The 18,988-nt window shown below is 41.5% G+C and overlaps 1 protein-coding gene across 2 annotated transcripts in view; it reads right to left on the bottom strand.

The window, feature by feature from the left end:
* The window catches only part of LIFR (LIF receptor subunit alpha), a 48,323-nt gene extending 47,443 nt beyond the window's left edge, over window positions 1-880 (bottom strand). The window contains exon 1 of one of the 2 annotated variants that reach the window (XM_054283520.1): window positions 809-880. The gene's annotated coding sequence lies outside the window, so the exon portion shown is untranslated. Of the gene's footprint in view, window positions 1-359; window positions 443-808 lie in introns of those variants that run through there. The other variant, XM_054283518.1, reaches the window with a different exon arrangement.
* Between the last annotated feature and the right edge of the window lie 18,108 nt (window positions 881-18,988).

The following is an 18,988-nucleotide window of genomic DNA, read 5'->3' as shown; positions in this document are numbered from 1 at the left end:
AATAGTCAGTTCAAACTTACATGCTGCATCTTACAAGGGAATTACGTTCTTTACAGAACTGCCTCAAAGGCTTTCACAGATCGTTTTCAAACATGGTACCTAGACACATCAGAAATTCAATCACTCAAAACAGACACAGCTGCCGCTGTGCCAGAGCCCCTGTACAGCCAGTGCACAGAGAGGCGCCCAGCATGTCTGGATGCTCCCCAAATCCAGAAGAGGTTTTGAAGTCCCATCCTAAGGTCCATTTTTCAAAAGGGTGCTACTTATTATAAAATAAAATAAAGTGAAATGAAATAAAGTAAAATAAAATAAAATAAAATAAAATAAAATTTAAAAAAGGCATAAATAGTATTTACCCACTGCTCAGTCCTCGAGCCAGCCAACCTGCCGGCCAGCAGAATGAGCTGTTGACAAAACACAGCCTCTATTTAAGTCGCGGGCTCCGGCAGCGGCAGAGAGGAGCCGCCGGTCTCCCCCCGCGCCCCGAGGGAGCTGCCTCGCTCTCCGCCCGCACCGGCTCCGAGCCCGCCGCGCCCCCGGCGCCGCCACCTGCGCCCAGCCCCGGCCGAGCCCCGAGCCGCACGACACCAGGCAGGCAGCGGGGGCTCTCCGAAAATCCCCGCCGCCGCCGCGCTGGGTCCCGGCGGGGCTGCCAACCCCCCCTCCGCCCCTCCCGGCCGGCACCTCCCCGGGGCGGGCAGAGCGAGGGAGGGATGGAGGGAACATCCATCATCGCGCCCCTCGGGCCGCCCCCTCCCAGGTGCGAGCGGCCGGGAGCGGGCACCCGGCGCGGCCCCACACTCACCCGGCGCCGCCCGGCCGTGCCCTGAGGGGGCCGCATGCCGCGGGTGCGCGGGCGGTGCGCGGCGCGGCCCAGCTCCGGCGGCAGCAGTGCGCAGCGCCGACAGGAAGGAGGGATGGAGCCGCGGAGGGAGGGAGGGAGGGAAGGAGAGGGAGGGAGGGAGGGATGGAGGAGCGGGGCTGGCGGGCTGGCCGCAGGAGGAGCCTGCGCCGCGCACCGCCCGCCGCCGCCCCCGGCCTTGCCCCGGGCACCGCCGCCTCCCGCTGCCCGGCGCGGCCCGGTCCGGCCCCGCTGCAGCGGCCGCGGCGCTGCGGGCTGACGGCGCCCTTGGCCCTGGTGCCGTGAGGGCCGAGCTGGCGGGGACACTGCAGCGCCGGCGGTGAGGCTGGGCCCCCGCGGGCTGGGGCGAGTGTGCTGCCGGAGGATGAAGGCACGGATCTCATCTGAGCCTTTCGGGTTTCCTCAGGGATGCGGTCAAATACCCTTCATAGAAAAGTGCCTTGAATACTTCCATCGCTGCCAGACCTCCAGGGCTGGACGCGGTGGGCCTGGCTCCACAGATGCAGGCGATTCTTTATTCGTTTTATCTTTGTATTTGCCACTAGTTTTTGAGGTCTGAGACTTGACCTCCAGCATTTCTTTGAAGCCGCAACTGTTGCATGTCAGCCTCTCTTGTAAATTAAACTTGAAATCCTCACAATCCCACAGTCTCAAGAGTCGGGCAATTTAAAAAAAAAAAAAAAAAAAAAACAAAACGCCACGAGACCCATAAAATCAGAAGAGTTGGCAAGCCTGTGGCTCCTCTGTTGTGCCCGAGTCAACCACAGGAGAGTGGGGAGAAAAAGTGAGTGCTGGATTTTCCTTGGGGTTTTCTGCCTACATTTTCCTAGTGCAGTTTTCCAGGTTGCTGCAGATTTTTTGTATCTCTCACAACCCTGATGACAGAAAACTGCAAGTACTTGCATGGAATTCCTGGGCCAGACTTTTGTCCCATGATGGCTGAGTAGTTTTCAAGTCCCCAAATCCAGACTCTCCTGCCATCCTGCACATTGCCTGCGCAGTCTAAGTGATGATAGGCTTTTCTGTAGAGAGGAAGTGTGGCACTGTTCTATCTCCTTTCCAGCATTTTTAGTTGTGCAAACAGAACTGGACATGCAGTAGACCAGCAAGATGGACCTGAACCTTGTGGTTCAGTCATGCATCATGATACATGACTTCAGATCTGTTCTAGCTCAAGAACACCTTGACTTCAGGGCTTGAACCCTGAGACACTTGTCTGTGTGTTGGCCTCTCAAGAGGAAGGATTGAGTCTCCTTATACACCTACAATTCCTGGACTATTTTAAACCTTATTGGTTTAAAATAATTGGTTTATTCAGCCATTGGCTGAATCCCAAGCAGAACATTGATGCACATTGAAACACTCACAACTCCAAGGATGAACAGGCTTTTAAGACAAGAGCCCTATTAGGGATCTTCTATTTCGTAGGTTCAAGCAGTTGCCTTTCCAGCACATCAGTCATCCTTTCACAGTACCAAATCTCTCCTCACTAGAAAGGCTGCTGGATGGCTAATTCTGTGGTGAAGTCTTCAGTGCAGGCACAAAGAGGTTTGATATGTCAGCTGCCTAAGAATATTTTCCCATTTAGTTGCCATTCTAGCCCGGAAGCCCTTCTACTTTCTTTCATGCAAAAGCAACCAAATCCCAGTGAAACTGGGAATACCCATAGCACCACTAGCTTTGAGGAGAAGATGGATATTTCATTGTACACACCTGTTCAAGGGAGGACTGCCTCTGTCTTTGTTTCCAGATCTCATTAACTTCAGCCTGGTGCCCTCCCTAGAGTCTGCATCTAAGTTTCATGAGGATGTAGCATGTACTTTGTGCCACGAATGATACACACTTCCATCCGAGAAAATTACAGAAGAACTGTCTTTAAAAGGTATTGAAAATGTTAAATGAAATTGTACTACCTTCCTTTTCTGCAACTCATGCTATTTCAACTTTAGTAAAGGCTCACAGGCATTTCACTTGTCCAAAAGCGCTGTAGCATGATACAATCAGTAGTGGCAGAAGATCTGCAAATTTTCTAGATCACAAAACCAAACAATAGTAATTTTTACTATTTCCTCTGTTTTATTAGCCAGATAGCTTCCCTGTAATTCACAGACATTTCATAGAGGGGCTGTGTATGTTTGAAGGTTTTTTTAAGCAGAAAAGTATGATTGTGAAATTAGAAGAGAGTTCCAGGACAAAAAAGAGCTAGGGATATTCCTCAATTTCTATTAATGTTTTGATATTGTAATAATGAGTCAGTTTTCAGTGACTCAGTTGGAAGTTAAGAGACAGAAATTTCTAGGTATGGTACAATTTATGACAAGTCTGTTTAGCACAAGTTTCAAGAGGATAAGACTACAGATGGTTGGTATCAGTTATCTCTTTTTTATACAGCGAAATATGATAATTTTAATATAAACATCTCCTAGATAAATGAGTGGCCTAATTACCCTGCCACTTCTGATCTTCAGTAAATATGCTATGCATGCATACAGTCTCATCATGACATCTTCTCCATAAAATATCATAGCTGCTATATTTTATGAGGAAATTTATCTGCATAGAGAACATACAAGAAGACCATTTATTTTGTTTCCTGCCTTATCTGTGTTTTCCAGAAAACTGAAGGACAGATACTGGAACACACAACCATGTCTTAATATAGTCAGTGTAGGATCTTGTCATTGATGTCAACAGCAGCAGGGCTGTGCCTTTCAACACTTATATTTTGGACATTGAGGGGGAGAGGTTTAAGTCTCTATGGAAAGTAGGTTGGCTTCAGTTTATTTTAGTCTATCTCAGGGCTTAGTATTACTTAGAGAACAACAGATCTGCTGTCTAGGTCAGAAAAAATTTCTTGAGGCATGTAATTCCAAATGAAAGTGAGAAGTCCAGCTAGGACATTTTCATTAATGAGAGTTTCCTGGAGCCATTTAGTCTTGTATTTCAGGGTGTGTTGGTTATTTATGGCAGAGGAAAGGAACGGATGTGTTGATGTTCTGGAACTTTTCCTTTGTGCATTGTTTCTCATTTCACAGTTGTATTTGGCACCCACTTTCCTCCAGCCAATAAAGAATATTAGAGAACTTCCTTTGCTGAGAAGCTGTGTGCACATTTTACAAACCATACAGTTTAACCAGGAGTTTGAAAGGTACTACTTCTACCAGTGTTTACAAAAGCCAGAAATTGCAAATATATAGTAGTGTTGGCACAGGTCTGCCAATGGTTGTTTTTATGGGCTATCAGTTCCTGTTTTCTTTAAAACAAAATTATATAATACAACCGGCAAAGTAAATTTGGGTCTAACTAAATGTGTTCAGGAAGGCCAATAACAAAACTCAGATTGGCTGTGATAAATGCAGGAGTAACCCCTGCTCATGCCAAGAATAACCTCGAGTACTGAGGATAGTGCATGTATTTTTGTGCACTTACAAAGCAACAGTTCTTTCCTATGAACTCTCAGTGGAGGCATCTCTTGTTGTCAAGCTGACATGGAGCTTTTCTTGGAAATGAGGACACTGATCCCAGAGAAATAAACTCTTGGTAATTAATAATTTTCAAATACAGAGCATTTTCTTCATCATTAAAGACCTATGACTGTAAAACCAGGGACATGTTGGCAATGTATTGCTAAAGGGCTTCAAAAAATTCCCTGGTCTTTCTTGTCTGTAGGAAAACCATGTAGCCCTTTGTGGTTTTTGTGTTTACAGGGAGAAGCAATGAAGGACTTTGATCTACTGACCTGCACTAACTTTGATAGTGCCATGAATTTAAAAAGAAATGGGAAGAAAAACACTACTTGCCAAAACCAATTAAATTTAATGCACTCACATTCCTTTCGCTGGGAAAAAAATCTGCCTCAGATGCCCGGGAAATACATGGTGTTGAAATATTGGATTCACTGTCCGTAATAGGACCCTGATTGTTGGCAGTGAAAGTAAAGCTTCTCCCATGCAATAGAGAGGGGATAGGAGAGGGATTACATTGCCACACATTGCCAAATGCCAAGATCTTTGAGTCTAACCAGGGCATTTGTGTGTAGGATAGAAGTGAGGGTACCAGCTGTTGAGTCTTCACTGAGTACCTTGGGTCCATCTTCACTGGCAACTGCAAACAATTCCTTTGAACAGGTCTTTTATATCCTCCTGAGTCAAGCAGCTGTGGTCTGAGCTTGCCTCAGACCCTTCCTTGCCTTGCTCTGCAGAACCTTTGGAAAAGTTTCTGCCCATCACTTTATATCCTCATTTTCACATCTTTATGTCTCCTGTCTGCCTTCCTGTTGAGAAGATGTCATCTGAGCCCATGTTATCAGAGCACAGTTTTGGGGGTGGGTGGCAAGTAGCCTGTGCTAAGGGAACTGAACTTTTGGTCTTATCTTGTGATCTTGATATAACCAGCACACTCCTCACCATTCCTTGATTTGAGTAAGGTCAGTGTCTAGCAATGCTCATTCTTTCCACCCTTGCTCTAGTGTGGCTTCTGATGCTCTCACAAACAGGCATTTCCATTTGTATTTCATTCAGCTAAGTCTTAATACACCAGTTAAACACATCTACAGGGGGTGCAGTGAGCTGGTGCCTGAGAAGGGGCCTGGTGCTGAAGTTCCCCTGCTGCAACAATCTCCATGCTGTAACCAACTAACAGCTGCAGGCCTGCTTTTCAGTCTGAGCACTTGTGCCATCCTGCAGGTGCTCACACTGCAGTGTAAAGTACAGCACATGCTTAATCATCACGCTGGATGCATCGTATTGCTGGGTCTAATACTGAGTAGCATGAGAGGTCAGCTGTTGAGACAGTGATGTAGGACATAGAATAGTTCTTGGGAATGAATAAAGCCATATATACATTTTTGAAGAAGCATCAACAAATCATTACAATCTTGCTGATTGTAGGAGAGTTGGTGGAATCAGTCCTAGAACTAAGTATGATTTATAGATATGAAATTGAAGGAGCGTATTTTGTACAGTACTGGAAGGGCCTAATTACATAAGAAAAAAAAGGATTTATGAGAGTCAGAAGCAATTTAGATTTGTAATAGCCAGAGAAGCATGGAAATCTGAAAATAAAAGATACCAAGAACATCTTGGACATTCATATGCCTGTAATTTTACAAGGCGCTTCACTGGCTCCCTGACAGCGGTGTATCACATTCAAACATCCTGTCATTTCAACTGTGCTCCTTATTTCACAACTCTTTGTCACTGTTGTGTTGGCTCTATTTCCGGTGCAGTGCCTTTCCCGACAGTCAGTCACACTTTTTTGATCACCAATTTATCAGCTACATACTGCCATGCTTTATCTATTTCTAAGAGATCTCACTGAGAAATGTCCTCTGTACTGCAAGGCTTAGTAAGTTGTTGCTTCAGATTTTCTGTTCATCAGTCCATGGCCTGAACATTTCCAATGAATGCTGGATAAATTTGAAGTACTCTAAGCTGTTATGAACTTTAGATGCACTCCAGAGCTGATCTCTATTCAACCAGAATTCATGCAACTCAAGCTGAGCTGCCAGTTTCAGTGAATCCCAAGTAAGTCCCTAGAATTTTCAAAATTCTCCTTACACAAAGCTTCCAGGCAGCAACACTCTCTCCCCACATTGAACTGAATCCAGGAAAAGAAATATGACTTCTCCAGCACTATCCTTGGACGGAGCTGCTAGCCCACTCACTGCTTGGAAGATAATTTCTATGCATCAGCATAGAAGTAGTGAGACAAAGAGAGCTCAGCTAGAGAGGAGGTGGAGATTGTAACAGATGCTTTTCAAGAAAACAGGAAGTTCTGTATTCACATGGTTCACTGCATTCCTTCTGCCAGTCTTTCCATGTCGTTTTTCAGATGTGGGTTTCAATACTTCTTGACGCAGTGCATCAAAGCTTGGGATGTTAGAGTATTAAACAATATGCAAATAAGATGCCTCAAAGTGTAGCCTTGGAGGATACGATGGAAAAATGCAGTTATTAGAAGAAACTTTGTCCTTTCTGGGCCTGATTAAAAATACTGGGGCTTTTTGTTAGTGTTTTATTTACCCTTGTTAACCACAGTTCTCTTGTAGGCTAATAAAAGGTCTGCATTTGAACACAAACAGAAGTGCTAACCTTAGTAAAGCAGATATTTCCAGCATGTTTGGAAGTCAGGCTGAAAGAAGTTTTCATAAAAGCAGGCAATTCTTTGCATGAGGTTACTTACTGCAGCAAATTCTGTATCTATTCTAGGAGTTTCCACCAAGGTGGACCTATTTTTGTTCTCAACCTTATTTTTATTATTGTCTACAATAATAAAACTCTATAATGACATAGAATTCTAACCTAGTATTGACTTAATTAGATATCTGTGTACATCCTTACATCCTCCCGTCTGGTGTAACATGCACTTTTGCTTTTCAGTAGTTTGAAGACTAATGGCAATTTTAATTTGCCTCTGCATAACCTGGTAAAGCCAAAGGAGCTGCCTGAACAGGGCCTGATTTTCTGAAGCATCAGTGCTGCAAGGCTGAGCTTCTTTAGGCAGAGAACAATTTCCTGCAAAGCCGTTTTTAGAACACATGTGGACAGCAGTGGAGACACCAGAAATGTATGTACATGCTGAAAATTGTGTGACTGTGCATGCTTTGCCTTGTTTCCATTCTTGGCCAAGTTGGATGTCCAGGCAAGCATTCATTCCCCACTGGGGCCACATGAGATGCAGACCAGCCAGGGGTTACAGAACCACATCTGTCAGCACTGAGCTAAAATGGATTCACAGTCACTTGTCTCTGTTCTGTCCTCCCTGCTCTGAAACACAGCACACCTGGGGGGCTGCAAAGCACATTCTTCAGACAGGTGCTGTGAATGCACGAAGCACAACCTCATGCATGTTAATGAGTTGATGCATGTGTTGGCCTAGATTAGGGTTTGGCCAGTTCGTTTTTTCCACCAATGTGAACTTCAGCATCCATCTTATGTCTCTTATTCTGTGATTCTGAATTGTGTAAACATAATGTTTTGCATATTTCCACACAGTAATACAGACTGAGGAAACAATTACTTCTTCTTTTCTCTTTTTTAAAAAATTTTTCTTCTTTTCTCTTCTTTTTTCTTTTCTTCTTTTTTCTTTTTTCATATTCCTTTTTTTTTATTAACCTCCCCTCAAGTTATATTTTAACTGAATAGATTTCCTGCTGTGACCTACACTAAGTACAAACATCAAGCCTCTGGAAGGCTGGTAGGAGGTAGGAATAAACAGGAATAAACAGCCAAGGGCAAAGATTATAGGGCTGGAGTTAACATCCAAGGGCAGAAGCTGAAGGAGCACTCCTGCTGTGTGTCAAACCACAGTCCTGGGCTCTAAGCTGACAGTCTGGTGGAGGTGCTGAGTTCAAACTTCAGCTTTGTGCCTTAGCCATTGGATTGGAGTATTTCAGGCACAGCCAGGGACTCAAGCACGCTTGCAATAGCCAGGATGAACTGACAGTAGGAATCTGAGGAAAAAAGGAACTTGCCTTCTGTCCATTTTCGGAGGCATCATAGTTGAGGGACGTGAGCTGTGTCCCTAGTTGCAGAGATCATCTGGACTCTACTCTTTGTGAGCCCACATCTGAGCATGACAGCAGTGCTCACCCTCCACAAAACTGTATAACTGATTCATTTGGATGCCCACTGAAACAGGGAAACTAACTTGTCTGGGAGGAGTGCCTGACTTTGAGGAGAACATACATGCCAGAAGCTTTTATTAGGCTTTTATCTGCAATTTTAGAGGTAGTTCAGTGAAGCCCCAGTAAGGGTGTTTGGTTTTGGCATTCTGGCTGTTGCAATCTCTAAGTATTGAATGCCTCTTCAGCCTATGCCTGTTCCCTGCTTAATGCATGGGGCTGCTGTGAAATGCAGCCTGACAGATATATATAGACACTGCAGCATTTGGCAATTTGATGTTCCTCCTACTTGGATAGGCTACTAGCTCTCCTTCACTCTAAGGAAAATTGCAAGCTTAAAAGTCAAGTTCCTGACACACTCTCTGCTGAACCTAAAATGTATAATAAAGCATCTAGAGAACACAGGAAAAGGCTCTCAGGAATCAACCTGCTGAGCACAGAGCATGTGTTCTAGCCAAAAGGAAATTCCTGTTTTTTCATTTGTTTTCTCAATTTTGCCTTCCTCTACATAGCTCTGTAAGCAGAAGTTTTGTTGTCTTTTGACTTTTGTGTACCAACAGGCAGCAATTCTACCATGCCTTGTTCCAGACCCCTGGCCTGTCTCATGCCTGTAGTTGGCGAAACTGATGCCAAGGAGGACTCTGAAAGTTTTGGCCTGTTAAGATGTAAAATACACACACCGTGTGAAGTCACATTTAGATGGAATCTCTTCTGGCTTTGTAGATGATAGCATAAACAGCAGTATTTTGTGTCACATCTTGCCCTACCTACTCAATGGTTCTACTCAAGCCTCAATTGGCATTTGTGGCCCTGAAGCCCTCTCTTGGATTTAAACACGAGGGAAATTTGTTTCTCTGTAGTCACAAGGGAGAAACAAGAAATGCCATCCTAAGTGTGCATACAGGCTTTGAAGGCTGGATTGGGAAGTGGAAGCGCAATGGGAAGGGGATGCTCCAGAGGTTTTTCCGTGCCCCCAGAGTGCTCTGGCCGCCTCCTTAGGCTAGAGGGCACTGTCCACTCTGATTTTGAACCGTAGACATCCCTTAAAAACCAAGAGGGAAGCAGTGGAGGAAAAGGGCTGAAGCGATAGTGAAGGTGGTGAAGTGAAGGAGTGAAGGGAGCAGGAAGTGCAAAGTTTCTGATCCCTGCTCCAGGACATGCTTTTTCCCCCCGTTGTATTCGGGTGCAGAAACCGTGCGTTTTTCACACAGAGCAGTGAGGCTTTCTCAGAAAGCTGGAAAGAAACTTGTATTTGCCCATGACAGTCAGACTATGATTCACCCTGTCCCTTATTACAGGCAGCAACCTTGACAACTGTCTTGTGCAATCCTACCGCTTTCCCGGACTTCACGGGAACACAACCCTTTGTGTTGAGCTATTTCAGAATGGCCTGACTCCTCCCACCCACAGAAGAGAAAGCCTGGACAGAAAGATGTCTGAAGCTCTGAAACTCCCACTTTTTCGACACTAATGTAAGCTGTGCCATTAACATGTTTTCTTTTGACATCCGAGTGGTAAAGGCTTCTTCCTAGCCTTCCCTACATCCAGAGGAGGCAGGACTTACAGCAGCCATGAGTATGTGCCAAAGCTCTGCAGCAATGAGAAAAGGTGACTCTGGGGAATTCAGGGCTGGTGATTCTGTTTCCAGCTGGGAGTGCAGAGCAGCACTGTTCTGCAGTGATAGCAGAGCAAGCATCTCACATCTGCAGTGCCCACAGCCCCAGAGACAGGCTCTGGAATTAGGAGATAAGCTTATATGCTGCACAGATGACAGTGGTTGCATAAATCATTGCTTTTTTTGGCAAGAAGTGGTTGCCAGAGAGACTGCAGGCTGCTATTATTGCACATGGATGTGAAGTCTGGTCTGGTAGTGCAACTGGCTCCAGAAAGAGGGAGTGTACCAGAGGCTTCAGGGGGAATTTGTACCAGTTGGCCTGTGGGATGGGTTCTCACAGCTGGTAAGAAGAAGTACAACAATAACTCTGCTTCCAAAGGCAGCTACTCATCAGTCTCAGATTGACCCAGAAACAAGCATTTGAGTTTTAGAAGAGAAAATCTGGGGGCAGTCTTACCTTAAACACCCAAAATTTGTTAGTTTTGCTAGCTACTACAGCTCTGCAAATACTATTGCCTCTCTATTTCTGTCCTTGTTTTAATTGGATCATGGTTGTTTTTTTTTTTTTTTCTTTTTTGTGTTCTCCCTTCCCCTCTCCTTTGCTCTTTTGCTTAGTTATTCTGAAGCTGGTTAAAAGCTACCCTAGCACTTGCTTACAAAGGTCTGTAGTCTGTGGTGCCAAGTGTCACAGAAATTTCCAGGGAGCTGGCCCTCATTCTATTCTGCAGCAGTCACTGACCAAATGTGATGCTACTCTTAACTTTTGAGACAAAACACAAGCTGCAGAACCAACCCACTAAATAGTCTCCCAGAGATGCCTTAAAGTTTTCCCTCTAATTTCAGCACTGTGCAAGAGATAACTTTCACAGGAAATCTCTGTACTGGAAACAAATGGGAAGCTTGGCACTCTAAATATTAGAGACGAAGGGTTATCCTTCTCTTCAGCTAGTCATTTGCAGCTTACAGTAGTTTGGAAAGATAAAGCTATGTAAATGTTAAATTTTATTGAGGGATATAAACCAACCAGCTCCATGTTTACTAGCATGTATGTTTAATATCAAATCTGGCCAGGCAAAGTGACAAATCCCTTGTCTTTGATGTATTCAGGAGAATATCAGGCCTGTGCAAACTTTGCTGTCAGTTTTAGTGGGAAAAGAACTCTATGTCATAAGACCTATACTCTCAAAAAACTTTTCCTGAAGAAGATGAACAGAACAGAGATGATAACTGTAGTGACATTATCACTAGAAAGATTGTTACTTTATCACTGTGACTCTTTCTTCCCCATAATTTTATTCCTAAAAGCCCATTAATGATGTTTAAAGGGTGTGTGTTAATGCGTGCTTTGGAAACAAATGTAATTAACACATAATTTGTGATTTTGCAATTTTGCTTTTGAAATTAATGCAACACTGAATAATACTTGCAAGTTTCAAAATCTATACATTTTGATTTTTCTTGAGGAGGAGTTTTATTCATGAAAACCTCTTTTGTTAGTCAAAAGGGAAGCAACATTGGGCAGCTTCTGAATAACCTCGATAAATTAAGTAACAATTGCTGATCAATCTATACCCAAAATACAATCAATATCCAAATTTCACATATCACTTCTGTAAGAAAGCTTAGTTTTCTTTTGGTTCGAGGCTGGTAAATTTTCTATATTCTTTTGATTTATTATTATAAAAGTATTTAGTTTGGTTTTACAAAACTCAGAAAGAGAGGCAACAAACACACTTCCAAGGAGCTATATTTCACAACATTTTACTTTTCAGTCTGTGTTTTTTGTGAACTTCAAAATCTCCTGTTAAGGCCTAGTAAGTTCTGAAGAAAGGAACCTATAGCATCTAAAATAACCCAAAATTATTTAGATAATGAAGAATCTGTGGCATTCTATGAACAGAAGAAGAACTCCATGACACTATTTTTATATATGACTCCTTCATCCAGCAAAATCCAAGGTCCTGATGGCTTGTGAAAAGCAAGAGAAGTTATGCAGATCCAGACCTAGAGAAAATAAAACATGTAGAGCTGCCTTAGGCATCAGCAGTTTCTACCTCCCTGATGCTCTTTGGAGTGTGATCTTCTTGACATGATTTTGATGACAGGAGCTTGGAATCTCTACAAAGTACATCTTTTGGCACTGATCTCCCAGGTTTGCAAAAGACATATAAAATATTGTGTTCTTGGTTTCCCAATGAAGTCACAAGACTGTCTTGGGTGTTCCAGTATCCTTAAGACATTTACCCATTTTCCCACTGCCTCAGAATAACAGAACTGAAACCAATATTTGTCCAGGGAATGTGTGAGCCTATTGGTATTTGGAAAAAACAGCAAAAAGCATTTTCTCTGCCCCAAACTTTTGCTAGGAGAACTTTTCTGATACATATTTGTGAAGGTATGCATGGCCAACGAACAAAGAAATGAGCAGGAAGAGAAAGCAGCATGAAAATAGGAGAAGTCACTGCAGAAGCACATGCCACAAGCAATATAAAGTTAGATGAGAGCTCCTGTGAGTGCTGGCTGAAAGAAACAGGGACTTAGGGGCAGTGGAAGAGCATCCAGCTGTTAGAGGGTGATCAGGAATACAGGCTTACTGGGGTCTTTGCACATAAACCAGGGTGCAAAACAAAAGGTCTGACTCTGTCACTACCTTCTTCTCTGAATATGAATCATCTACAACGGCCTAAATTTTGTTAGTTGCTCAAATGAAGTGGGGGACCTGAGAGGAAATATTACCTGTAAGGCTCATAAAAAACTACCAGGAATGATAGGATACATGAATCTTAGGAATATCCTAGGTACAAAGTATGATTCCTGAAGACTGGACAGGTGCCCAGTGTCGTGTTTTGCTTTCAACCTGAATGGTTGCTACAACAGCCCAAAGAGCTGGCGACTGAACTGTAAACTTAAATACAGGGTGTCCAGTCTTCATCTACAAGTAAGTCTTGTATAAACTGTTTTGAATAGATTTTGGGGCTTTGCTCTGCTTCAGTCAAATGATTTAGAAATGGCAGCATATATGACATGAGAAGTAATTTTCACAGGCAATTTCTGTATTGGAAACAATAACTGGAAAGCATGGGGCTGTAGTGGTTAAGGTGCAAAGGTGGAAGATTACTCACAGAACAGTTGCCACAGATTTACAAATCCAGTGATTAGTGAATTCTGGCATGAAATATTGTTGTGCTCTTGCTACTGAGCTCAGCCAAACAGGATAATCACTGTAGAGACAAGAAGATTAATTTAAAAATTGATGAGCTCTCACTGCTGATATTTGTTTCTGCAATCACAAACCAACAGTTTCGAGCTGAGATCCCGCTTCTGAAATAATATGAAAATGCTTAAATAAGAAAACAAAGCAAAAAGAAACAGAGGAAGAGTAAAAGAGGGGCAAATACACTGAAATTCACCTGTCACTAACTTCTGAATACAAGCACTTTCATATTAGAAAATGTCTGTATCATCTGTCAAGATCTTGATGTTCCACTGGAAATTTCAGTGCAGAAAGAATGAACGAAGGTGCTTTGGTCAGCTTTTTTTTTTTTTCTTTCTTTTTTTTAACAATAATACTATTTTTTATGTATTCAGCTTGTGATTTTTTAACACATTTCCACTGACTTCTCCTGAGTGACATAATTTGATAATGATAGACTTGAGCATTCAGTATTTAGTGATCCCATATGATTTTCATTGGAGTAAAATAAAGAAATGCGCTGGTGATTTTTATAGATGAAGGCTTAGAATAAGATCAGAAGTTTTGAATAATTTCATATTTAGTAACACAGACAGGTGCCAGCTTGAATGTCTGAAAACTACCTGTGGAGATATGCAAAAAAAATTGCCTTTTAAAGACACTCATATTGTACAGGAAGATTATCAGCAAAATTGTTAAGATGAAGTGTTTATTAAATGAAAGGTTTATGCTGTTTATTTCCTATTAAAAATAGGAGTCTAGAACATATTTTATAAAAGTCTATCAACTCACATAGAAATTACAATGATAAGATGTCCTTGAACTTGTAAGGGGATGAAAAACCTTTTCTGAAATCCTTGATCTGAAAATCATGAGCGTTCAAAGTTAATTTGTTTGAGAGATGATGCATGCAGCAACAGATGGACCCTCCTGAGGAAGCCTGAGTATATTCAAAAGCTTCCGACTGATTCCAGTAAAAGTCCTTGTACAGAAAGTTCCAGCTCACTTCTTGTTTACTCGGTTAGCTGCTGTAGAGGAGTCACATAGGATTTCCCTAACAAATCACATGTTCTCATATTGCAGCATCCTTGAGCCAAATGCATAGAAAACCTTGGGTAACCTTTTCTTCTTCAATATACACAGCGAGGAAAAAAAAATCTGTTTTCAACATTTTTGGCTCCTGCAGTACTTAGATGATGGCCAAATAATGACCTATTCAGCATATTTCCTCCTGCACTCTGAACAGTATCTGTATAATTTTTCTGTCAGTCTTATCCTTAACAGACTGGAATTTATAAGTAAGAGGGTCATACATATAGTAACACAACATGAATGTAGGCTTGCAGTTTTGAGTATTAGTTCACAGGAAATTGCTCTGTTCTAGATGCTGTGAGCTATTTTCCTGTGCCTACTGAGAGACAAAGAGAACTATGGCTGGAAGAAGCTTTGAAAGAGGTTTTGGAAAGTCTGGCTTCCACTATCTGCTTCTTTCTTAGGCGCTTCAAAGTCACACATGGCCTCGCCCTTGAGCACTTGGCTTTCATAAATAATTCTCCGAGCACAGAGTGCAACTGCCTTCAGTCAGTGTTCTTATTGCAAAAGATGCCTAAAGATAGCCAATACAAAACCAGAACAACACAGATTTCTCCAGATTCCTACTAGAATGTGTCGAGTTGAATACTTGTCACAAGAAGGGGCGATCTGAATTCTGACCCCTGCTCCAAGAACTCTGCCCTCAATCCACTCACAATTTAACATAAATAGCTCTTAAAGCAGGACCAGAACCCAGAGTTCCATTAGTCTATGCGAGTGCCACAAATACTGAATTACTGCTGTCTTTTTCCTGTTGGTGAGATCTGAAGTCTTTCTATAGAATGATTTGTTTTTCACAGAGGGGGTAAAAAAAGATATCGATTGCTTGTGTCACACACACTGTTTAAGGAATACCTGCCTTGTATATGCAGTTTCCTACCAAACATGTAAAACACTTTAGGTGACTAGTTTCTTTACAGTCTACACAAAAGAGAGCTGCACTTACTCTTCAAAATACCCGTTACATTGAAAATATTATAATTTTCAATGTCATGGGTATTTCAATTTTCAAAAATAAATATATAATTTCCAGTTCACACTGTTGCTGACTTGCCCAGAAAAAATTATATAGGCTTTCTTGTAACAGCTGTGAAAGATTTTTCATTCCACTTGTGGAATGAAAAATAGCGCACTCATGACTTGGGAAAATAGGAGAGAAGGTGATAAGGATTTCTACTGGTGTTTAGGGGCAGCAGATTTTTCATTACACTATTTATTTTCACTAATGTCATCCTCACTAACTTGTGCTCATACCACATGTAAAACAGAAGCCATTTAAGCACAATTAATTTTTTTTAGAAGACTTTATGACAGATTTTTTTATTTTCTTCATTTCATGCAGAGTAACTCAGAAAATATTTTATGTTAATGATGGCTTTCTCACCAGTCTTCTTCCACAGAAGGCATTGACAGCACTGACACCTCAACAACATTAATATTGATAAAATATGTCTTTGAGAACAACAACCATTCCTTCCAGGACTGCATGTTAATAGTAACAGGCTTTGTTTAAATCTTTGTCATGGAAAATCTCCCTTTGAATCCAGTGGGCTTTGGATAAGTTCCCTGGACTCTGAGCCCAGAAAACTTTCTTCACTAACATAGATTCATTAACCTGGACAAGTACCTGAAGAGAAGCCATGATATGTTCTCAGTTGGTGACAAAAGTTGCACAAAGAGGAATTTTAGTGATTCAGTGATGATAACAGCCTAGATAACCAGTCTCTGGCCATACTAGGAGTCAGAGTTGTCTGGTGCAAACTAGGCATCTAATTCTTATGAAATAAGAATTATTTCATCAGACTGTATCTTGAAATACAACCAGAAGCTCTAAACTATAAGAAAATGTACTGGAAAATATTCTTTCTCTTCAAAAAATACTTCGCAGCCCAGGTCAATAGTTCAGACACTCATTTCCAAGGTGATCTGTGCAAGTTTTACTACACATCCTTCCCACATTTGTACAGCACTGAAGAGTTAATGTCTTCAGTAACCTTTTCATTTTTGCAAAGCATAAACTTTGCAAAAACACAGTATTTTGTCTAAATAATGTGTTTAGTTCTCCTAACCAACAGAAATTAAAGGTTTTGGAAATCATGTCAAGGTCACTGTATAGACTGTGCACAAATTTTGTGGTTGCTTTTGTGTTCTCCGTGACTCACCCAAAGTTGTTTTTGTATTCTTAAAATATAGATTTAGTTTCAGCTTTGGTTCAGCTTTTATAGTAACATTTGATGCACTCTGTCTTCAAATCTGGAAGATATTTGTAAAGTAATTTATCTTCATTCTGTGCCTCTCACTCTTTCCAGAAAGCACTAGTGAATCTTTTATTTCTCTATTCAATTGTAGATAAAACTCAGCAGAAAGCTAAGTTAAAAAATAATTCTGCTATAAAATCACTTACGGGCGGGAAATACCCTTCTCTAGATTTCCAAGCCCAAAGGTGTCACTTTCCTCAATGATTTCATGAAAGAATATGGAATAAAGAGTTTGGCAACCAATAGTGATCAGCTGCCTTTGAGTGGACAAGGACAGTTTATACACTCCTGCTTTAGATAATTGGAAAGCATACTTAAGCATGAGCATCCAAAACTTATGCTCGTGAAGTTAAAAAGTCACTGTTTTTCCCAATTTAGGGCATATGACGTGATTGCATTAGGAAAACTGCAATGTAACTTCATAACCCATATTGCTACTGAGGTGTTATTTGGCACCAGGCATAATGTTTTAAATGCAAGAACCAGGAATGTTATTATTCACTACTGTGTATTTTAGGGCAGAAGTAGGTGCATTCTCAAATACTTAGGCAAAAAGCTAGAGTCTCCAGAAAATAAATGAGAAAGACTTTTCCTTCATAATGGCAATTAAATCTGGCTCAAAATCCACAAACTGCTTGATAATTCTGGGCAGAAAAGCTCCAGCAGCAAATGAGCAGGGAGCTACATCTCAATTTTTGTTATTGCTTTCAATTCTGTCTGTGTGGCCAGCCCAGCAGTATAGTGCACATGATAAGCACAGCTCACTTTTGCTTCAGAGACACCAGGAGCCGGACATTCCCCTCGTCTTTTCCAACTTGTGGAATATGTTCAAGCTTCCGCTTAAGCTGAAGTAGAACTGCTTAAAATGTAAGGCTCCTCCTTTGTTTATTTTGAGACCTAGATGAGTAAACTCAGGAATGATGTAAATGGTGATATGGCTTGGGATTTGGGCTGCTCACCACTTGGCAGACCGTAATCACAACGTGCTCCTCTGTTACACGCCTGTCTCCTGTGGCATGTGGGTATGCCTGCGAGGCACAATTCTCTGCTGGTGGTCTGTTTCATTCCCACATACTTGCTGCTTTCCCCCTTCATGGATTTAGAGAACATAATGACTCATGACTCCTCAGTTTGCCCCAAACTCCTTCTGCTAGAGCACATTTTTTGTGTAGCTTGTCACACGTGTTAAGAACACAGTTTTAACTTAGTGCTTCCACTTTGCTTCCTTTTGATTGACCAGCCTCAAGCGGCAATGGAAGAGCTTTACCCAGATGCTTCTTGGTCTGCCTTGGGTCATCTTAACCACACACTTTGACCGCTGAAGCTATGGGGATTAAATACTCTTCATGTTCTCTGTTGACCCCCCATTATTCCTAGTTAATTTTCTTACCCGCACATGCTTGAGCAGTATTTTGTTTCTGAAGTTATTTCATTTATTTGTCTTTTTAGTAAATCACCAAGGGTCACTTCTACGTAAAACAAGATGAATTAAATTTGTCTGGTATATTCTAAACTCTGGCATTGTAATTTAAAAATAAAACAACACATGTTTCTAATACATTTACCTTCTCAGATTGATATTAATTTCCATATTCCTACTGAAATTCTGATTGTCAATTATCTGAGGTACTTTAACTGCCAATATTCTGGTCTGTACAATTATCAGCTGATAGAGAAGCTTGTTTAAAAGTTTCTAATCTGAGTTGGCTTTATCTTAAATTATCTTAAGTCCCATTTTTCTTTATATGTCCTTGAGGGGTCAAATTATTCTTTGTATCTTTTTTTCTTCTGCAAACATCAAAATTACTAGTGACATCAGAGGGACTAGTGAAGATCACCTAATTTCTGTTCCTCCAGAAAATATTATAGCTGTGCTATGACTCCCAGGACATCTTAAGAAGACACAACGAAGTTAGTCTTTCTGTGTACTCCCACTCCTGTTTTCCAGAAACCACATTTCTATTTAGTTGTTCTCTTCTGTGTAAGGGAAAGGTATTTACAGTGTCACAAAAGGGTACAATGAGTAGGAAGTTTTATGACAGTTATTATTGTTTATTTCAACACTTTCTTATAAATGAATGGAGAAAAACTATTTACATACCAACAAAGTCAGCTTCTGTAGTCTTTGATCTATCTCATTCCACCATCCCACAAAGTTCTTTCCATCATCTCTCTGGTTACAATTATTTGGTTCTAAAATTCCCCACTCTTTATTTTTTTTTCTTGATGAAAGCCTAAACTGCCTTTTAAATCTCCCATAAACTTATCATTCTCAAACAGTTCAGCTATTTTTAACACATCAATACTAAGAAAGTCACTCCCTCCCTCTCTCCCTCTGTCC

This window comes from Melozone crissalis, unplaced genomic scaffold (genome assembly GCF_028551555.1).
Source record: "Melozone crissalis strain CALT ecotype California unplaced genomic scaffold, PUWL_Pcris_2 ptg000036l_1, whole genome shotgun sequence".
In the NCBI taxonomy this organism is placed as follows: Eukaryota; Metazoa; Chordata; class Aves; order Passeriformes; family Passerellidae; genus Melozone; species Melozone crissalis.
Note: the sequence above shows the minus strand (reverse complement) of the source record. Positions and strands in the feature narration are given on the sequence as shown.